At 39.9% G+C, this 13443-nt stretch overlaps 1 protein-coding gene across 2 annotated transcripts in view; it reads left to right on the top strand.

Annotated features, from left to right (window-relative positions):
- The window catches only part of CTTNBP2NL (CTTNBP2 N-terminal like), a 103086-nt gene that overhangs the window by 30617 nt on the left and 59026 nt on the right, over window positions 1–13443 (top strand). Inside the window, exon 1 of one of the 2 annotated variants that reach the window (XM_088475453.1) lies at window positions 2427–2495. The exons of the other annotated variant lie outside the window; for it this stretch is intronic. The gene's annotated coding sequence lies outside the window, so the exon portion shown is untranslated. Of the gene's footprint in view, window positions 1–2426; window positions 2496–13443 lie in introns of those variants that run through there. 2 annotated transcript variants of the gene reach the window in all.

The following is a 13443-nucleotide window of genomic DNA, read 5'->3' as shown; positions in this document are numbered from 1 at the left end:
ATATAAAAAAAAATTATTTCTTGTATAAAAAAAAAAAAAAACGCATAGACAATTGAGCTTTATACTTTTTGTCTAACAAATTAAAATTACCTTCTTGCACATGTGGAGCGTTGAAGTCGGCCATGTCCGTGTCCATAGTGGACACGCCGACTATCTCCCCTTCCGTCACACATCCCTGAGCCAACGTCTCCAACCTCGTCAAGGCCAGCTCCTCAGGGATGGGACCACCACCTGTCCCCGCAGCATGGTCCACTCTACTCCGTAGCTTCCTCTTCAGTTGGTACTTGAAATCCGTCCATCTGTCAATGTGAATTTAGAAATTTAAAGGGTTAGTTTATTTAAATTAGATCAAGCTTTTAACTTAAGTACACTCACAATATCATTTTCTTACCATTTTTTAACGACTTACATGGTTCTGTAGGTTGTCCCCACACCATTAACAGCCCTGGATATCTCCTCCCAAATCCTGTCTTTGGCTCCAGCCCCCATATTTCTTGGGGCATTGACAAGGTTCTCCATTGTCATGGTCACCAATGTCTCAAGCTCCAATCCGTGAAAAAGGAGGGTTTCTTGCCCTTGGCCTGCTTGGGCCCGCCTCCTCCTCCTCTACTGGTGGAATTGGATTCCCAGCACCTACAGCATTGTTGACATTCGATAAATTTTTTAAATTTTGTTGGTGCAAATATGAACAGTTCTTGTGTTGTTGAAAAAATGTGATTCGCACTTACCTGCCTCAGTTGGCCTCTGCTCACCATGCTCCTGGGTTGTGCTAGATGTGAGCGCATCCCTGGATTGGTTACCCGTGCATCCTTATTTACCTAACTACAAATGCACACCTTTCCTGCATTCCGTAAATCACTGCGTGGGTTGTGCTAGATGTGAGCGCATCCCTGGATTGGTTACCCGTGCATTCTTATTTACCTAACTACAAATGCACACCTTTCCTGCATTCCGTAAATCACTGCGTGGGTTGTGCTAGATGTGAGCGCATCCCTGGATTGGTTACCCGTGCATCCTTATTTGCCTAACTACAAATGCACACCTTTCCTGCATGTTTCAATAATTGGGGTTTGGTTTCTTTATTTAAGGCAAAGCCAAATGTTCCCTTACTTGTGGGTTGTAGTTGGAGTGTTTTGTGGTGCAGGAGGTGTTTGATAGTAGTTACATTGTTTGAAGTTGTTTGAGAGGTGCTTGTGTGAGTTGTTTGAGAGGTGCTTGTGTGAGTTGTTTGAGAGGTGCTTGTGTGAATGTTGTGAATGTTATTCGAAGACTCAAGTAAGTGTGCCAGCCTACTGCATTTCTTTTTTTTTTTTTTTTTTTGGATCAACAATCCTAAAAAACTTAAATTTTTTAATTTTATTTTTTAATTTATTAAAGGTGTTTAACAGTCCATTTTGTACTTGAATCAGGTAAGTGTCTATTTAATCAAACCTACAATTATTCTTTTTTTGTTTTTACAATAAAAATAAATTAATACTTTTAATAATGTTTTTGGACCTATTTGGTAAATGTAAATTCGTACATTTAACAACAATTCATATTGGCGACTTTAAAAGTTAAGCTTTGTTTTAACAATAATAGTAGTAATATTGGTTTGGACTAAAACAATCTAATTATTTTTTTTCTTCCCTAAAAAAAAAAGTACAACAAATACACATGTAGTGATTTCCGAAGATGGCATTGCCCGACCCTGTAAGAATATGCACCATTATTATAAAGTTAAGTATTTTTGAAGAAATAATCAAAAAACACTCTGTAGAACCAATTTAAAATATAAATTTCACTTTACAGAGTGATGTTGGACAGCTAATAGTGGCCGTGTTGACCCCCACCAACCTTCCTCAGCCTCCTCCTGGCCGTAGGCATAGGAGGCGTGCAAGGGCCAAGACATATATAGAACATGTGTCACCCTTTTTTGGAATGCCTGATGATGTGGTTGTAACCACTTATCACCTCCCTCCAAATATCCTAGACACTCTTTCAATAAAGAATGATCTATAAAGTCAGATTAACATTCCTACAGCAATCTCACCACTTACACAGTTGTTGGCGGTGTTACATTTCTGCGCCTCAGGGTCCTTCCAAACCACTGTGGGGCTGGTGGGTGGCCTCTCCCAGCCCTCATTTTCACAGATCCTGAGGCATGTGCTAGATGCATTTTTCAATCATCTAGCACATTTTATTAGTATGCCTTTGGATACGGAAGCCCTTGATGTGGTAAAGCAGAAGTTTTTTGAAATTGCAGGCTTTCCACACGTCATAGGGGTAGTGGATGGCACTCACATAGCACTTCAGCCCTGCATGCAGGGAACAAATATATAGGAACCGAAAACATTTCCATTCCCTAAATGTAATGGTGCTATGTGATGCCTCCCTCCAGATCCTCTCCCTGAATGACAAATTCCCTGGCTGCAGCCATGATGCGTATGTGATCCAGCATTCAGGGATTTGGCCAAAATTAAGCACACTGCAAGCTGGTGACGTGTGGATTCTTGGTAAGTAAAAATCCAGTATGTATTTCTAGTAATAGTGTAAACAGGTTTTCATGGTAAATGTATGTATCTTTTGGTGTCCCATTTCCATCAGGTGACAGTGGATATCCTTGCACGCCCTGGCTGCTGACTCCTTATTTGACTCCCACACCAGGGCCCCAAACTCACTATAATGCCGCGTTTACTGCCACCAGGCAGGTGGTGGAGCGCTGTATCGGCCTTTTAAAGGGCCGGTTCCGGTGTGTCCATCACTCTGGTGGTGCACTCATGTACTCGCCGGATATGGTTTCTCGCATTGTTGTCCTGTGTGGGATTTTACACAACATTGCAATAAGTAGTCGAGTACCCATGCAGCCAGAGGAGGACTTGCCAGAGGATGGCCACCCGGAGGAAGGTGTTGTGATGCTGTCGGGGGGCCAGACGCGATTATGTTGTTTCACGTTTTTTAGGTAGGAATATTTACATTTTTTTATTAAACAAAACACTTTTTGCAAATGTATTTTAATGTGTACCTTTTTCTTTTGTTTTCTTTTCCTACCAACCAAATCACAAAACTTTCCAAAACCTGCAAAAATAATGGTACCCATTGGCAATACCCTGTATGTTTTTGGACAACTAACACATTTTGCACGGATATACCCCAACATGTTTAGTTAATTTGCCTTTTGTTTTTATAATTTGTATGTTTCCCATTAAAAAAATCTATTTGTTTTTTACTATCGTTGTTTATGTTTGACTAAGCCAGATGTTTTCTTTGCCCAAACCCTGAGGACATTTGTTAGGTGTGAATGTGTTATGAAATTATTTTTACGAGTAAGAGCCTGTTGGCAACATGTTTGTTATTTAATAAATGTTTTCAATTAAATACAAATGTTGTTTTTAAAAAAAAAAAAAAAAATGAAAGCCATTTTGAGGTGGATAATGTATGCCAACCCCTAAATAAAAAACATACAACATTACTGCAAATGTACTTAAGGTTTATTAATACATTTTTGCAGTTCTTACACTATGGAAAGGCACCCACCTTTGTTCACAAAGTTTTTAAAATGCAGAATTACACCCTTTAATGTGTGGCAAAAAAGAGGACAAATGTTTGAAACACAAAAACTTTAATGTTTTTTTTGGGTAAGAAAAATGCAAAAAAATGTCAACAAAATAACTAAACATCCTCCAAATGCCCCACTACTCTTTGGAGACAGCAGTAGGCCTGCATTAAATATCCAGAGGTGTCTCTTAGCTCCTCCCTTATTTCCCTCAGGATGTGGGTTAGATCTGTGGAAGAAAAACATTTTTTGGGAATTAAATACTTCATTAAAATGACAAATATTTGAACATTACACATTATTCAATGTACCAAAAAGTGTTTAAACACAATGATGTTACGGTGTGTTTGAAAGTATCAGCCACACAACATTATTAATAGGTTTATACTTTTATGTTGTTAAAATTATTTGAAACCCTAACTATGTGGCATAAGCCAAAAACCACTATGATGATGTTAAAAATAATGGGAGGTGTATTCTTAAGTCATGATGGCCATATCCTTAAAACACAATGCAAGTATTCACTTCTAGAATGTTCTTGATAAACCTAAAATACAATGTGTTTGTTTGCTATGGAATACATCACTTTGCCTAAGTACATTAGTACATTTTAAACAGTGTACACAACATCAACAAGGGTAGTCTGGTTCCTAGCACCTTGCCAAGTTGTGTGACATGTTTTTTTACATTGTAAAATACTAATCCAAATGTAATCATTATTTCCTAAAAATACAAAACATTTTTAAAAAACCACTAAACCTATATTTTTGTGGTCCACAATAAAAAAAAAGGCCCAGGCACAAAACCTAAGGTCGTAATTGTGAAAAACAGCATTATTGCGCAATGATTTGGAACACCAGACAGAAATTTTAAAAACCAAAAAAAAGGTCATAAATTTGTACAAATACATGGATAACAACAACACCCAAAAAACCCCCCCAAAAAACACCCTCAGAGTGGTCGGACACAACCACAGATGTGGACGGAGATACTTCCGGTGAAGGAGAATATTCGGGAGTTGGGGGAATGGTGGAAGGGGAAATGGAGCAGAAAAGATCCAAGGGAGGGGAGATTTGAGAAATTTGGGATGAGTGGGCAGGGGAGGGAGGAATACTTGGGGAGGATTGGAAGAGGGAGGGAGGGTTACTGGGGGAGTATGGTGGTGGGGAGGGAGGGCTGGGTTGAGGAGATGCAGAAGGTGAGGGCTGCAGGTTGCCACCAGCATGTCTTTGCATTCTGCGTGACCTTCTCTGTTTCCGCTGTGCTTCTAAAATGTAAACATAAAATAAAAAAAAAAATTATTTTTGAATTTCGGCTACACAATACAAGTACACTTTACACATTCTGGACAATAGGGACAACATACAGGAGGGTTTTTTAACATTGACTAAAATAATTGTCAAAGGAACATACATTTTTAACAGTCCACTAATTATTACTTTTAAACAAACGCATACTTACGTCTGCGTATTTGCGCCAACAAATTAATCAGGAGCGCACGCCAGCGCCTCTCTAATTGGGCAATATTGCACCTGTAACCCGCTGATCGGAGGGCTCGCCTCACCTCCGCATAGGCCGCCCGCTTTATGCGGTTGGAAATGGGCGACACAGCGTGGGTAATCCACCTGTCCAGGATATTTACCAGGACTAGCAACTCCTGGTAATGGCCGCGGCTCTCATGATGGCAATGGACGATTTTTCAGAAAACACGAAATATACATGGGGTACAAAAAAATTTGATTGGCTAAAATATTTACACTTTCCTCAAAAAAAACACTATTGGCCAATCCTTTAATCATGTGTCCCGAAAAATAAGGTCACATTTGATTGGCTACAATACGCAGTGTGCCATTGCAAACATAAGAGTGCAAATGATCCTAACGCAAAATGCACATGCATTTATAAAGTTAACACAATTCGCAAAAGTACATTCACAGTTAATAAACCTTTGTTTTTCAAATTGTGTGAAAAAAAAGAGAACGGAGTAAACAACCACGAAATGAACAATAAAGTTTATTGACACATGATAAAAAACTCGTTTTAAAGAACAGCAAGAGTTAAACACTTAATTAGATAATTGCCAACAAGCTAATAACAAGCTGATCGATAGTCCATGTAAACATGACATGTGACCATCAAAACAGCACATATGGCCGCAAACATCAGAACATAATTAGCATACAGCGACTGACAGCGCCTGACTACGATTGACTCGTTCGTTCGTTCAGATCAGTCGGTAGCTAGAGGAGGTGCAGTGCTAACGAATGGGCGTCACTTTGTTTACGATCGCCCTGCCGTACGATCGGATTTTGCGGTCGTTGGCCGTATGACCGTGCGCCCGCTACGACCGACTCTGAATGAGGTCCTATGTGTGGCCAGGGATTGCGGAGCAGCTTCAGAGGGATAGTGGTGTTTCCACGAGGGGAGGAGGGTTTTGTTGTACTTTCTGGCACCATTATTTTATGTGAAATGGGGTCTGTTATTACTGGAGGGTGGTGGGCGGAGCAGGGGAGCTGTGCAGAGCAGTGAGGGGGTTCTCCATGTTACTGTAATCATTCAACTGTCACCATTTTGTGGACTAATGTAGTGTGTATACCAGTTTCATAACACACAGAGCTGTGCTCCTTACTCAATCCTGTAATTTTTTTGGGGGGGACGGTGGTCTGGCTCCTACACTTTCATCCTGGCTCCTAGATTTTAGAAAAATTTGTCAAGCCCTGATTTATTTACTTATTTTTACATTTTACAGCATTATACATAACTTGCCTTTCCTGCCTGTCTGAAGTTAACATATCTAAATACCTGGTTTACTTGAAGATAGATTAACTAAGTACATAGATGTTGGAGACTTTTTTTTCTTTTTGTGATATAAGAAAATGTTAATGCTAAATAACCATTAGTACTTTTATGACATTTTTGGCCAACATAAATTTGTATTTTGATGTCTGTTCTGCCCAGGATTATTTAATAACTTGTATGCATTCCTTCTCACATTAACTAGATAGTTATTTCCGTCTTACATATTTGCAAACTCGGAGTGACTTTTTAATAAAGAAGAAATCTTTATAAAACTACTTATTATATAAATGTCAAAACAGTGGAAGGCCTACAGTATGTTCTGGATAACTGCATTTTCAAAGTAACCCACTGGTGCCAGAGTGGATGATGGTTCAACACCCTGACAATGGTCACATAAATGCAGTGCAGTTTGTCTATAATGACAGTTCTCCCATTAGTGTTAAAACACCATTATCATTTAAACCATGTTTAAAATGGAACGTTCTTGTGGCCCTAGAGGTGAGTTACTCGGAACCTGCCAGCATGCAGACTATGGAATACACTACTGATGTTGAAATATCTTTGCCAAGAAACAGTGTGGACTTTCAAACCTGTGGTAGCCTTAAAAGAAACTACCTTAATATATAGCACACTATATACATTATGTAATGGAGTATATATAGGTGAATACATTACTAAAGCCAATAGAATTGTTTCACCACTTATAAAAGGTGAAATATGGTTACTTCTAAATAATAAAGTTTGGCAAACAGAACCAGAGGATGCCTAAAGGGAGAGCAAATTGTAATAAGTACACCCAATGTTTATTTTGTTAACTTGTTATTTACACACACAAGTTACACAGAATAATGGTAACACATGGGTAAATAAAATAAAGTATTCTGGTTAAAGTAAGGTCTTCTATAAAGGTATGACTGATGTTCAGTTCAGTTGAATTACATAAATTGAACATTAATCCAAGGTATTACTTGTGGTACAGTGTTCCAACAGAGCCGACTGGTCCCCTGATTTGCTGTGTTACGCTGTTGGTCTCCTCTTCCTGCTGACAGTGTGTTTCATTGATGAAACTACAACATATATCTGGATTCTTTCCACATTGTGCCATGGCATTTTTTTTGTCGTACAGGCAGGAGAACTGCACCCCATGGCGTAAGATATTGGTTCAAATAGAATGCTGTAATATTGTGGATTAATGTTTAATTTATGACTCTCCATCCTACTGTATAGTGAATTTTTAGTTTTCTGAATTCTCTCCTTTATCTTTTAATAAGGTGTATAAATTAGATCAAGTTCAGCTTGTTTGTGTAGTTTTAGCACATTCTTTCAGAAAATAAATTTTCCGTGCAAGTTCAGTTTGTTAATTGAAGAATGTAATTGACAGTGTGCTCAGAAGTAATGCCATGTTTCTGTTAATATACTGTACCCTTTGCACATTCTGTAGGCATTTAATGTGCTTTCATGGCTCCCATCACTTACATATTGCAGCCCCCCTTCCTCTTTGCTTTTATCCTGCAGAGAAATATCAAACTTCAGAAATTTGACTGACCAAATAAATCTCCCATCTTGTCAACATGATTTCCATTTTCATTGGAGGGGGTCATGTATGAAAGGAGGAAAAGTGGGGAAAGGAGGAAAAGTGGGATCTCTGCTTGGCTCTTGTCTGGTGGTAGACCAAGCTAATCTGCATACAGCTAATTTGGATTACCCATGACAGTCCAGTTTTATATGTCAGCTTGTGTTGCGGAATTCATTGTTATACTTGAGTAATATGCAGCAAATAAAGTTATCGTTATTTTATCTTTTTTACGCCTTTCAGACTACAATATTAACCTAAAAACTTAAACACTGCTGTGCTCAACAGGGGCATGAATGTAGTTACATTAATTTTGAAGCCTCAGGCTTCAGACTGTTCACAAAAGAGCTCGGTGTGTTGTGTGCCTGCAGCAAGTTATGGCTGGAACTTGGGGCCGTGTTAGATACAAATAAAAAGGAGAGGAAGGAGAGATTAGGAAAGCAGTGAATTAAGTTTAAAGTAGACACAGCCTGTGTTAGGTCAGATATTTATTGTATAACATGGTGGAGTGAATGAACACCTGTCTAATCAGCTGCTGTGTTATTTTAAAGACCTCACTGTATATACATTTTGTGGTTTTTTTATTTTCTTTCTTTTCCTGGTTTATATTCTCTAAATAAGCTGATTCTGCTTTATGGAAGGATGTTGCCTTTAATGTAAACTTGGATGTTTGCCAAGTTGTAAAACAGTTGATATGTTGTAGGAGCAGTTGTGTGTGTGTGTGTGTGTGTGTGTGTGTGCGTTGGGGGAACAAAGAGTTTAGGCTGAAAACAGTACAACATTGATAGATTCTTCTTGTTTCTGGCTGTCAAAACAGACAACATAAAGCTGTCTGTGTGAGAAACGTGGATTCCTCAGGTTAATCCCAGAGACACTTGCACAGGTTTTCCAAAGAAATCATTCTAATCATGGAATTCCACAGGGTAGCTTATGGAATCTTCATCAATTTTAGTTCTACCCAATAGTCTTTTTCTCACTGGGAAAATAATTTACCAGGTACTACATGGCCATAACCTTGTCATTCTTTGGTACTAAAGTGCCTCATCTACAAATCCATACCTGACACTGCTGGTTCAACTTGGTTACATTGGGGTATATATTGGTTATCATCTCTTCTGCAGTACTTAACTGCGACCCATAAGATGAGTTATTTTGATTTTGCCTTTAGGGATTCTGTAATTTCTGTTATTAAGTAATACTGCAAATTCTCAGACAGATGTCTTCCTTCAAGTGCATTCATGTTTACTTTTCCACTTTTTCATAATATTTGATCGTTTAGATCACTTTGTAGACCCTTAAGCCAACCAATCTGACGGGCGACGGGGACCCTGCAAGTGCATACACACTTGCACGGAGCGACGGTATGATGTACACGATATCTTATGATTGCCCATGCAGCACGGCCAAACATAAGATATTGCATGTGAACGTGAACAATATAATCAATTTGTCGTTCTGATTTGCCCGGAAACGACAAATCGGGCTGTTAGCGTTCTACTGTGTACCCGCCTTTTAGCCCTCTTTGTATTTAGTAGACTTTTTTTGTTTGTGCATCACCGGTATGTAATTTTTGTTTCTCCTGTGTATATACGCCATTGCTCATCTAGCCTTAATACGCCATGATGTGTGATATGCCTGGCGTGAGTGAGCTGTCAGGTCCCGTGCAGCTCTGCTAGCATCTGGCATCTTTTTCTGCCGAAAATGAGTCTAAGTCGCAATGCAATGTGACTAGGATGCACCAGGAGACTGTTGGACATTCTGTAGGCACACAAGTCTGTAGGCACACAAGTGTGGTGAATCTGATTTATTAGATCTGTGTACGACTGAGCCTGTAAATGGAACATGGTATGGAAAAAATCCTGTGGCCATTGCATCGTAGCGCTTTGTATGCTGATTGAGTCGCACACAGATGTACACGTGCCGCATATCGGATTAATCAGCAGAGTATCCTGGAGCGTCCTAGTGGCACTTTGGCAAAAAAAAATGCAAAAAAGACACCCAGGGGTAAATTTACTAAAGTGAGAGTTTTTAGAAGTGAGTTTTAGAAGAGATGTTGCCCATAGCAACCAATCATATTCTAGCTATTATCTTCTAGAAGGTGCTAGTTAAATGTTAAGTAGAATGTGATGGGTTGTTATGGGCAACATCTCTTCTCAAACTCACTTCTAAAAACTCTCACTTTAGTAAATTTACTCCCCAGTGCTAGCAGAATCTCACAGGCCAGGCGCGAGCCGAGAGTGACTGTTTATCGAAACTATAGCGAAGACCAGGGAGGACACATCTGTACTAGTATTTAGTAATCACCCAGCCTTGCTATTTTGTTTCTTAAAATGTGTGTAGTCTAACTGTATTAAACTGAGCAAACTATTATGATGAGTTTTTTGTAACATAAAGCTTTTTTTTTTTTTTTTTTCTTCTGTTAGTGTTTGGCAAGTTTATGAGCACAGGATGCTTACAGACAGATTCCAGATATATTTTATGCTTTTCTAACCTTTTTCGGTGGGTTATACAAACAGCACTTGGCAAGCTTATTAAATGAGTACTGCAGTTCCTGTCCATTTCATTGTTTCTCTTGTAGTCTAATGACCAGCGTCAGCTCAGCTGCCTTTAGGGTGGTATTATTAAATTTCTTCACATTAAATGTGAGTTACTTGTGAAAACAGAAAACTAAATTACATCCATAAGTATCTAGGTTAATTGCTGTCATTAAATGTATGTATGCAATTTTTTTAAAGTTTGCCCCAGCATTTTGACAGATTGTTACAGAGCACAGAATTCACATTTTGTATTTCATATGGTGCGTACACACGGTCCAACTTTGCAGGACGATATGAATGATAACGATATCGTTAATCGTTCATATTGACTTTTTTGCACTGAACGACCAACGATGCTTGTGGCCGTATGGACGATAATGATATCTGAGGTCAACCATACATGCAGGCCAACTTGCTCAATATCTATGAATTCTTCATTTAAATACTGTCAGATATCGTTCAATGATATCGTTCATTTTTAAAATAGAAAAAACTGTTCAACGATATCGATGATCGAGCAAGTTGGACCATGTGTATGCACCAATAGTGTGTTAGGAGAGCTGAGATTAAAGGTGGAAACATTGATCAATGTGATAATGTACAGCAAAATTTAGCAAAAATACTTTCTGTCAGTGCTATGCAGCTGCAACAGAAAGATGTATCAAACGAATGCTTATTCATCATATAATGGTCAATTCAATTAGACACAATTTATTTGTGTTTTGCGAGTAAGTGAGGCTATGTGCTGCACTTACGGTGGCTTTTGGTTCACAGCCCCACAAGACTGCGTAAATCTGCGTTTCCAGGGGAAGATTGGGCTGCGAGTGGAGCGAGTAGCAGGGTTGTCGGAGGCATTTCCTAGCCTTTACAAAGGCAACTCGCCTCTCTTGCGTCTATCTGAATTGACCCTGAAACTTGAAAATCCCCTTTGTCTATTCCCTAGTTATTCATTTGAAGCTGATTTACAGTACTTTTAACTTTGGTTCACTGTAAAATTCTGAGTTTAACCTCAGTAGCTCAGTGTCGGTAAAAAACAATTTCTCTCTGTAAATTGTTATAATAACTAAAAATATTTACAAATGTTAAAGACATAAATAAGAATTATTAGAAGAAGTAGAACAACACATTAAGGGCCCCATTTATCAACGATGCATAACCCCTTTAGCGCTCGCTATGGGGGTTGTCATCCTTTCTTTATTCAACAAACAGCTGTAGTCTAAGATTACCACTGTTTGTCACAGCATCGCTCTCGTCATCTTTAGATGGCGAGATCCATGCGGTCCCCATTGCCGAGACCTAGCGCTGCCAGTCTGGCTTCAGCGAATACTTCTAGGCACTGCCGGGTTCCCGCCGGGTTAAAGTGCCATGCACATGCACAGACCGACCGTTGCGCATGCGCATTACACAGAAGCCTGTCGCTGGCAGCTGAGCGGAGGACCTTGCCGACGAGGTGGACTTAGCTGGACCTTGCTGATGATTACCATTGGAATGTACGTTTGTATCGTTGTGATACTAAGCTAAAAATGCAGCTAGTATAAAGCTTTGTTGTTAAATTTGAGGGGTTTTTTTACCTAATTTATTTTGACATCATGTAAACATGAAAGCTGATATTTCCTCAAGATTGTTACAGAACATGCTCCTTTTTGTACAAGCATCACGCATGCAGCAGGGAAAGATTGTTGGATGAACATTAATGTGATTAGAACAGGTACGAGTACACTTTCACACTATAGAAAGACTACACTTTGATAGCATAAGATACACCACCAACTACCTCCAGCACATTTGCCAAAGCAATACAGCCTCTAGCTGATGCTATATTCCAACAAAGAGAGCTGTGATCTGCTTTAGACAGTAACCATTCGCACTGCAACTACATGATGTGGCACTCTGTAGGCAATGCATCAGTGTGAGTGCTTGGGACATATGTGAGAGGAGGATGATCATGAATGGTAAGCGAGTGTATACAGGCAGAGGGGATCGATATGAAATACCGCCCGACGCCGGAAGACCGGCAAGAGAAGTTCCTCACAGGTGAGTTTTTAAAGTATTACTAACCCTAACCCTCCCTTAGGGGTGCCTAACCCTAATCCCCCTTGTAAGTGCCTAAACCAAACCCCCCCTTCCCCGCAGCATAAACCTAAGTCTCCTGGGGGTACCTAACCCTAACCCTTCCGGGGTGATGCCTAACCCTAGGACCCCCCCAGGAGCCCTTAACCTAACCCTCCCCTCCCCCCGCGGCTGTCTGCACCTGGCGTCCGGCTTACCATCGTTCGGTATGCCGGGCGTCGGGCTCCCGACCTAGGGACAATGACATTTGTCGGGATTTTGACGCCTGTCATTAGTTCCCTGTCGGGATTACACAGTCTGGAAGCTGGCGTTCGGCATTTCTGACTGCATCCCAGGCATGGTGAGATGGCTATATGATGCATTTGTCCTCCCCAGTTTGTCACATCACAAGGGGATTGTCGTTAGTCAGATGTGTCCACATGAACCTATCCTCAAATTGTGCCAAATAGTTCCGTATAACGCGCCAAAGACTTTGTTACTTAGCCGCGCCAAAATACTAATCTTATATCCTTGTTCTATGTAAGCAAATTAAGATTCAGATTTGAGAAAAAAGTAGCAGGCAAAAGTACACAATGCAGGTTACATGGGCAAAAGAGAGGTCCTTTTATGAGTGACTCTCGCCATGCATCATTATGCGACTTTATACCAATTCCTTTGTGACAAAACTAGAATCCTACATACATAGTACACTATTTGTGCACTAAGATGCAAAATTGAAGGAAAAAGTATGTAGCAGGGGGATCGTGCCAGGCATCTCTCACCATATGAAATAAAAGGGATAGGTGTATAAGAACACACCTGTATGGGACAAGGGGAAGGAGGGCTGTTTGTTACAATGTATGATCAGTAGAGGTGGGGATGGGTTTGGTACGGGATGCTGGCTCTTGGAATCCAGGCTGTTAAAATCCCGATGACTGCATTGCGACAGG

This window comes from Taudactylus pleione, unplaced genomic scaffold (assembly GCF_031769625.1).
Source record: "Taudactylus pleione unplaced genomic scaffold, aTauple2 ptg000172l, whole genome shotgun sequence".
NCBI lineage: Eukaryota > Metazoa > Chordata > Amphibia > Anura > Myobatrachidae > Taudactylus > Taudactylus pleione.
This window is presented reverse-complemented; position numbering and strand designations above follow the sequence as displayed.